The sequence below is a fragment of the Nicotiana attenuata genome, unplaced genomic scaffold (assembly GCF_001879085.1).
Source record: "Nicotiana attenuata strain UT unplaced genomic scaffold, NIATTr2, whole genome shotgun sequence".
Classification (NCBI taxonomy): domain Eukaryota; kingdom Viridiplantae; phylum Streptophyta; class Magnoliopsida; order Solanales; family Solanaceae; genus Nicotiana; species Nicotiana attenuata.
Window position 1 is genome coordinate 86,264 of NW_017672808.1, and position 8,894 is coordinate 95,157.

Consider the following 8,894-nt stretch of genomic DNA (forward strand, 5'->3'; position numbering starts at 1 on the left):
CCAAGTAGCTTCAGGTTTGCACACTTGAATCTCACGTAAATTGCTTGCAAAAAGCCTTGCTATTTTGCTCTTCAATTTAGTTTCACTTCTGCGTTTGTGTGCTACCCTGTAAAAGAGAACAATCATTTTTATTTATAGAGTTAGTAATCAGAGTTGGATTAAAACTCGAATTGCTGATCCTTCATCAAATTCGAGTCCTAGAACAATTCAGACTCCAATCCTTATTCTTTATCCGGATGTAGTTCTCTTCACATAAGGAGACTTCAACTCCTTATCCTATACAACCTTTTCGATCAACTCAGAAGATATTGTTGCTGACCCTTGAGACTTATCTTCACACGTATGTCACGTGTATAAGTATATCAACACTATGTCTGTCTCACATGATGGACCTGGTTCATGAGTAAGTTCATTTTGTCAATCTTCAAAACTTCATCTGAACTTAGGCCAACAAATTCCCCCTTTTTGATGATAACAAGCTCTGTGCTTTTATTGATCAGAGACCCTATGGAACTCAGCTTAATTATCACACAGTAACTTAACTTATCATTAAGGACCAGGTTTAATCAGGTTATAAATATCACTTTATTTCAGAATACAAAGTAAGCACAATATCTCTTCCCCCTTTTGGCATCATCGAAAAGTTGCATATTATTTGAATCCCAGATGTTAATTATTACTCATGGCCACTGGGGCAACTGCAAGTGAAAACATGATTCAGTTAATCAATAATCAACTTCACAAGAAATTTAGCTATTATGATCAGAAGTTTCATAGAACAAGAGAAAACAAAGCACATTGTCATTGATTAGGAAGTGTTTCTACAAAACAGACCACAAAAAGAAAAACAAACATCCAACCATGAGCAAAAAAAAAACAGAAAAGTCCTGAATTTGGGTCACTGAGGGAGTTTCCATACTGGTTCTAGGGCTTGGAGGAACTAGAGGGTTGGGATTGAAGAAGATTGAGCATTGTTTGGAGCATCCCTTCACTTTTTTCCTTTTCCTTTGCTAGCTCAGCTTTGAGGCCATTTCTTTCACTTTCTAGTTCAGTAATACGAGCCTGGAGCCTAGCAATTTCTGCATCTTTTGTTTCACACTTTAGAACCAATGCCCTAACTTTGCTGTTCACAGGAGTCTTCAAGGATGAACCAGGTTCAACTGGGGTTACACTTAGCAGATAGTCACAAGCCTGCAGAGTTTTGATTCCAAAGTGCTCTTTGCTGGAGGCCATCTCCCACTTTTTCAATGGCACATCTAACTTGGCCAAGACAGTTGTCAGTATAAACCCATAAGGTGTGGCATGAGCCTTGGAGCCATTGATGACTCTATCCAGCAGCTTGACAATGAAAGCATGCCAGTTAATCTGCTTTCCTCTCACAAGACACTCCAGAAGGACCAGGTCCATATAATCGCAGTGTGCCTTCTCTCCTGTTTGGGCAGCAAACACTTGTTCACAAACTCAAAGAGCACCTTGTGCTCAGGCTTCATCTCACTCTTTTGCACAAACCTAGCCTCAGGCACTTCTTCAGCAGACTTGGTATCACAGAAATTTCTGGTGATTTGGAGAGCAGAAGGGAGAGAATCTAGACAAGGCCACCTTTGCCTAGTATAGTCATCATAGCCCTCACAGGGTATGTCTAGAATTCTGCCCAATTTAGGTGCATCAAACTGCACCTCTACTCCCCTCACCACATTTGTAACAACCCCATTCACCACAGTGGCATTTGCCATAAACTCGATCAGCTCTTTCCTTGCCAGCCTGCCATCTAGTTGAAGAACCATGTCCTTCCACCCCTGTGCATCCAGGGCATCAACCAATCTTTTCATTCCTGGCTCCTCCAGATATTTCAGAATTCTTCCTTTCCGTATTTTTCTCCTGCCAAAAAGGACAAATATGTCCTGTTCTTTTTCAGATTCCTCTTCTTCTTCCTCTCCACTCCATGCTTTTTCTTCTTCAGGAACTTTCACTTGTTTTCCTTTGACTGCAGACCTAGTTCTTTTAGCCGGAGAGGGTTCAGCAGATATAGGTTCTGAAGACTTCATTGTAGAAGTCTTGGATCTTTTTGGTGTAGGAGTGGGAACCTCCTCAGTTGTACCTCTTTCCTGATGGACCAATTCTATCTCCTCCTCCTCTTCTTCTGCAGCCACAGAACTTTCCACAACTTTAGCTTTTCGCTTTTCCTTCTTCCTTTTCTTGCTTGCCTCTAAGGCTTTCTGCAACTCGTCCTCACTTTGCTTTACTCTGCTTCTAGTAGCTTTCATTTTTGGTACTGGAGGGACAGTAGACTTAGGAGATGACACCTTGCTCTTCTTTGTTGGCTTAGAGGCAGTTGGAGCCTTTTGAGAAGAAGCTTTGCGCTTCTTGGGATCATAACTTTCCCCTACCTTCTTCAGAATGTCAGCTAAGGTTTCTTCCACAGATGAACCAGGTTCATCTTGTTGTTCACTCAGGTGTACAAGGCCTTCAGCAGTCTCCCTAGTTTCACTCCCCCCTGGCTTGTTGCCACTCTCCTCTGTTCCTCCACAAATGGCAAGAATTTTATCTTTCTTTTTCTTTCCCTTTTTACTCGACTCTCCCTCACTTACATCTCTCACAGAACCTACCAACACAAACCTACTGTCCACCTTCTCAACTACATCAGAAAAAATATAGCATGTATTTACCTCCCTAGGGTTTTCTTGATTCTTGTCTAAGTCAGAAGACCCACGTTCTTCTCCATCGCTTGCAGAAACAAATGCTTCAGACTCAGAACTGGAGTCAGATGATTCCTTTTCAAAGCTCTCCTTTTTCTAGCTGGCTCTCAATTTTTCGTTTAGATCCGTTCTCAGAGCACCAGTAGCCACAGTCTTTCTTGCCAACATTTTCTGCAGGCGAAATCTTGGTTTAGGATTGTCGCTAGGAGGTGCAGATGAGGGTGTGATAGGTGATACTGGTGGGCGAGTTCCTGGATTTTCTTGAGGAGTAGTCATTGTGAAGAATTTCTGGAGATTTTTTTTTTCATTTCATTTTTTTTCATTCTGAACTGGTTCCTTTTTAGGTGATCTTAATCATCCCTAATTCCAACCTGTTCCTTTCAAAGTTTTCCCTATTCAGTGCTTTGGTGAAGATGTCAGCTATTTGTTTATCAGTAGCACAGAATTCTATTGAGATTAATCCTTTCTCATAATTATCTCTCAAGAGTGGTGTCTAACATCTATGTGCTTGGTCCTTTTATGATGAACATGGTTCTTTGTCATACTTATAGCACTAGTGTTATCACAAAATATTGGTATGCATCCCACTTCAATTCCAAAATCTACCAATTGTTGTTTGATCCATACTAATTGAGCACAACAAGAAGCTGCAGCTACATACTCAGCTTCAGCAGTAGATAGAGCTACTGAATTTTGCTTCTTGGTAGCCCATGATACAAGACATGAACCAAGGAAGTGTGCCATACCTGAGGTGCTTTTTCTATCCACTAGGAAACCTGCATAATCAGCATCAGCATATCCTACTAGATTGAAATTACTACCTTTAGGGTACCAAAGACACAATTCAGTAGTGCCTTTCAGATATCTCAATATCCTCTTGACAGCTGTCAAATGAGACTCTTTTGGATTTGCTTGAAAACGAGCACATAGCCCTACACTGAAAACAATGTCAGGTCTACTAGCAGTAAGATACAAAAGTGAACCAATCATACCCCTATACAGCTTCTGATCAACTGATGAACCAGGTTCATCAATATCTAATTTAGTGGCAGTTGCAATAGGTGTATCTATTTCTTTAGAATCCTCTATTTTAGACTTCTTGATTAGTTCTTTTGTATACTTCTGCTGATGAATCATGGTTCCATTTTGGCTTTGTTTGATCTGCAACCCCAAGAAGAAGTTAAGCTCACCCATCATGCTCATTTCAAACTCACTTCCCATTAGTTTTGCAAAATCTTTGCTTAGCTTGTCAGTTGTGGCCCCAAAGATTATGTCATCAACATAAATTTGTACAACAAGAAGGTCCTTGCCTTTTTCCCTTAAGAATAAGGTACTATCTGTTTTACCTCTCTTATACCCATGCTCCGGTAGGAACTTTGACAGTCTTTCATACCATGCTCTTGGTGCCTGTTTGAGTCCATAGAGAGCCTTGTCCAGCTTGTACACATGTTCAGGACATTCTTTGCTTTCAAACCCTGGGGGTTGTTTCACAAACACTTCTTCCTTTAAGTAGCCATTCAGGAAGGCACTTTTGACATCCATTTGATGAAGAGTGAATTCCATATGTGCTGCAAAGGCTATGAGAAGTCTGATTGCCTCTAGTCTTGCAACTGGAGCAAATGTCTCATCATAGTCTATTCCTTCCTCTTGGCTGTAACCTTGAACTACCAACCTTGCCTTGTTCCTTGTAACAGTTCCATCATTATCAAGTTTCTTCCTAAAGACCCNATTAACAATATGGCCTTTATTTGTGTATGAGTCGTGCTGTTTTACATGCATTATATGTGGAGGTGAACTTGAGCGCTTATCTGCTATTTCATGCTTTTATTTGCCAAAGTCTTATGTGTTCTTGCTTGTCGCCTTAGTATTTTCTTCTTTAAAACCTTAAGGGTCTGTCTAGAACCTCCTATAGGTAGAGGTCCTAAATTTCCTCCAGGATCATTAAGAAGGGACGGTAACAGCACGCAATAGAGATCGCTATCCAACACTCGCGCTAATAACCATTAAGGGGTGGGACGGGTAGATATGGATAGGATTACCGGTGCGCTAATGCCACGCGTAGCCCCTTTCTAAGGAGTGATTATCGGGCATTGTAATGATATGATCCTATAGGCTAACCAACCTAGGACCCCTCTCTCCCAAATCCTCTTTACTTGAAAACTTTACTTTCCTTTTTACGCACACAACTTGTTTAAATTCTTGTCTTATTATTTGAGTTATACAATGCCCAACATGCTTTATTTGCAATTATTTGCTTCAACTATTTATTTGTTAATGGACTAATTCGTAAGTATAAGTTCGGCCGGGACCCACCATTGTGGACCGCGAGGGGTGCCTAACACCTTCCCCTCAAGGTTATTTCGAGCTCTTACCCTAATTCTCTTGTAATGCAAACCAATCCAAGAGTTAATCGCTGTAGGTGCGCTAACGCACCATAATCCGTTAGGTGGCGACTCTTCAAAATACGCAATTTCCAAAAGGAAATGAGTTATTACCCCCTTGAATGTCGAAATCCGGACCTTCTTCCCCGTAAAAAGGGAGGAAAAAAGGGGGCGCGACACAGGTGTGTCAGAGTTCCCTAAGGATCTCAAGGATCCCGGCAGTGCTCACACCAAGACCAATTCTCAAATGGGGATTGATTATGTGCAGTGTGGAAGGGCCAGCCCTAGTATGCCAGAGTTCAGAGAGATCTCAAGGATCCCTAAGCAGTACACATACCAGAGGGGCAGAACTTAACAATCTAAGAGTAAACACTACCAAAAAAATGCTATTTTCCGACTACAGATTCCGACTACAAAATAGTAGTCGTAATTTTCCGGCTACAGTAGTCGGAAAAGTATATATTTCTTTTAATTTGTAGGCGACTGCCTTTTCGACTGTAGTAGCCGTAAAATTTGGCGCAAAATCCCGCGAATTAGTTCTTCCGACCATTATAATCGGGACAAAGTCAATAAAAAAATTTGACCAATCTTCCGACTACAGTAGTCTTAATGTTTAAAAATTAATTTTTAATTTTCCTTCAAATAAAAATGAAATTTTCGACTACAGTAGTCGGAAAAATTAAATAACTGCACAAATTTCATGATCAAAATTTTAATTAAAAAATCGACTAAAATAAAAAACAAATTAACAAAATTTGACCATAATAAAAAAGAAACTTCCGACTACAGTAGTCGGAAAAAATAAAATAACTGTACAGCTAGGTTTTATTTCGCTCATCTCCTCTCTTTTTTCAGTCTCCCCTCTCTCACCGCCTAACCAGCTCTCAACCAATCCGCTGCCACCATCACCTTCGGTAAGTTGACCATTCTTCCGCCGAATTAGGCGGAGCTTCTCTCTCTTTCTTCAATTAGCAAAATCCTTCACTAAACATTATTATAAACTGTCATACTTGAGATTTAATTGGTAATAGAATAGATAGAGTAATCTTGACAATTTAGAGGTTATCACTTCGTTATTAGACCAGAGAACTAACAATGCTATAAGATTTTTAATATCTGATAATGAAGGCACATGGTTTTTTGCTTTAGTCTTCTTTCCTATGGCTATCCTAAAACTTATAGTGTACTAGGTTAGTGACTTAGTGGTCGAATAAATTTTGCAATGCTTTGTGATAAACAAGACTATTCTCAATAGCTTTCAATGCATTTGGTTACCAAAATAACATGGATCCGAAGAAACTTTTTCCACTTTATCCCATATTAAGTTGTTGTATTTTAGTGCAAAAAAAATATAATTTTCAGGAAAAGTGTAAGAGGTACTTGGAAGGTGGTGTTTATTGAAATTATTATGCTAACCTTACCTTTTGGGCAAAAGTATCTTAAGGTAGCAATTTGTGTATTCTTGTAATTTTAAGATAAAATTGTATACTTCATAATGATATTTTTGGATGTTAATTGTGTGACCATGGTCTGGCAATTTGTGTATAGAAATTCTCCAACAAGTGGAAGTTGCAGGCTGCAAGGCAAAGGGAAGATAACATTCTGGTTAGCAATTTCATTGTTATAAGGTACGAAACCTTTACCAATTTGCAATTCTAACTAATTGATTGCTTTTACATGTTCAAAACCAATTTGAGTATTAGAATAAATTATAACAGTTGAACTGGTTTTTCTTCATTGGAGCTATTTGTGTTTATTGTTGTCATGTTTCGTTCACCTCTATTAGTCCGCGACTAGTAGCTTCGCTTGATTCTATGTATGATCGTGCTAAATAAGTTTATTTCTAAGTTATCAGTTTGTTTCAAAGTTCTAGCTAATTAGTTTTCAGTTTGAACTAAAGGTATACTCTAGACTTTGTTATTTTTCCATAGTGAGTAGTATTGTTTTCTTTCTCAATTCAATATATTCTTGTTTTCAGTATCTTATCATTCTTTTTCAACTTTTTCTTATAATATGCAAGAGTATTTATAGATAGTAGAAGAAGATTCAAAAGTGCACCTTAGGATAAAAGAAAACGAAATGCGATCTTACTGATTTTTTAGTAGTAGAGTTATAGAAGAAGAAGTAAGATAACCACTAACATTCATGTGGTCTAAGAGAATGAGCAATCAAAACTTATTGTTTTCAGTTGTTCTAATTGTGTCTTTGCAATCTTCAGCTCTAACTGTTGTTCGTATTTTGGCATATCTTCCATACGAATGCCAAGCCTAAATAACGAAAAATTAAAAAGACAATACTGAGGATCAAGTACCTATATATGTAAACTCCGATTCATATATCATCTTAATCACAATGACTCATGCTACAATATGGAAGTTGGCCAGAGCTTTTGCTCAGAGCAATAAGTCAATTCTGCATCATCCACGAACTTGTAAGCCATTTATGTTCATCAAATTGCTATCAACATTTCTACCATCTATAATTTAAAATGTTTACCATGTTTAAAACTTAGAAAACTTAGCAATGAAATGTTTGAATCTTGAACATTTACTTTCTCTTATTGCGGGGAGATTACTTGTCAACAAATTATACCATCCTTATAATATCTTTATGAGTCCTTAATCCTTATATATGTACACTTCCTCTTAACTCTTGTCGCTGTGACGACCCAAAGGGTCATCACCTGTTTCCCCATTCATTCCGCGCTTTCGAGGCCTTGAAAACCTCACTTTTTTACTTGTCTCGATTTGCGTGCGCAGTCCGGGCACGTAGCCGGAAAGATTATATGTTAAATTCTGTGAAAAATTTCGAAATGTTGCTTTAAAATGATTAAAGATGACTTCGTTCAACATTTTTGGTAAACGGACCCAGACCCGTAATTTGACGGTCCCGGAGGGTCCGTAGAAAAATATGGGACTCGGTCATGTGCCCGGAGTCGAAATCCGAGGTCTAGAGCCCGAGAAAAGAATTTTTCTGTAAAATTGTTTTTCTGAAATTATTAAGGAAAATGGAAATGAAAATTGATTAAAAGACTGTGTTATCGGGCTCGTATTTTGGTTCCGAAGCCCGATACCTGTCTTAAATATGTGTTAAGCGCTTTCTGTAAAGTTTGGTCGAAATCGGACGTCATTTGACGTGTTTCGGACCTAAATATCTAAAGTTTGATGTTTATGAAGTTCGAATAAAAAAATGATGATTTTGAGGTTTGATTCCTCGTTTATGATGTTATTTTGGCGATTTGATCGCACTGTTAAGTTCGTAGGATGTTGTTGAGTTAGTGTGTGTGATTGGTTAGGAGCCCCGAGGGCTCGGGAGTGTTTTCGGAGGTGTTCGGGGTGTTTATAAACTTAGAATGATAGCAGATTTTTCTGCAATTTTTGCTCAGATAATTGCTTCTTCGCGTTCGCAGCACTCAGCTCGCGTTCGCGTACCAGTGGGCTTTCCCTTCTTCGCGTTCGCGGACAAGTCCCCGCGTTCGCGTAGCCTTGGTTTCCCCTTCACCGCATTCGCGAGCCCCATCTCGCGTTCGCGTACAAGCAAATCCCGGACCCAGCCCCATCCTTCTATGCGTTCGCGACTAGCATCTCGCGTTCGCGATGCTTTGACTCATCTACCCTTCGCGAACGCGGCCCCCTTCCCGCGAACGCGAAGGGCATTTTTGCCCAGTAATTTTTAAAGCTCAAAAATAGACCAGTGACGGGATTATTCCCAAATTTCACACGAGCTCTTGTTCTCCACAGCCCCTAGGTGACTTTTAGAGCAATTCTTCACCAAAGCTTCTTGGGTAAAATATTTTCTAACTCGTTTTCTTCATTTT

At 39.3% G+C, this 8,894-nt stretch overlaps 1 long non-coding RNA gene across 1 annotated transcript in view; it reads left to right on the forward strand.

The window, feature by feature from the left end:
* The first annotated feature begins 5,898 nt into the window (after positions 1–5,898).
* LOC109214579 overlaps positions 5,899–8,894 on the forward strand; it is a 4,141-nt gene continuing 1,145 nt past the window's right edge. Inside the window, exons 1-2 of the long non-coding RNA XR_002066195.1 lie at positions 5,899–5,991; positions 6,626–6,705. This is a non-coding gene — a long non-coding RNA (uncharacterized LOC109214579). The remainder of the gene's footprint in view (positions 5,992–6,625; positions 6,706–8,894) is intronic.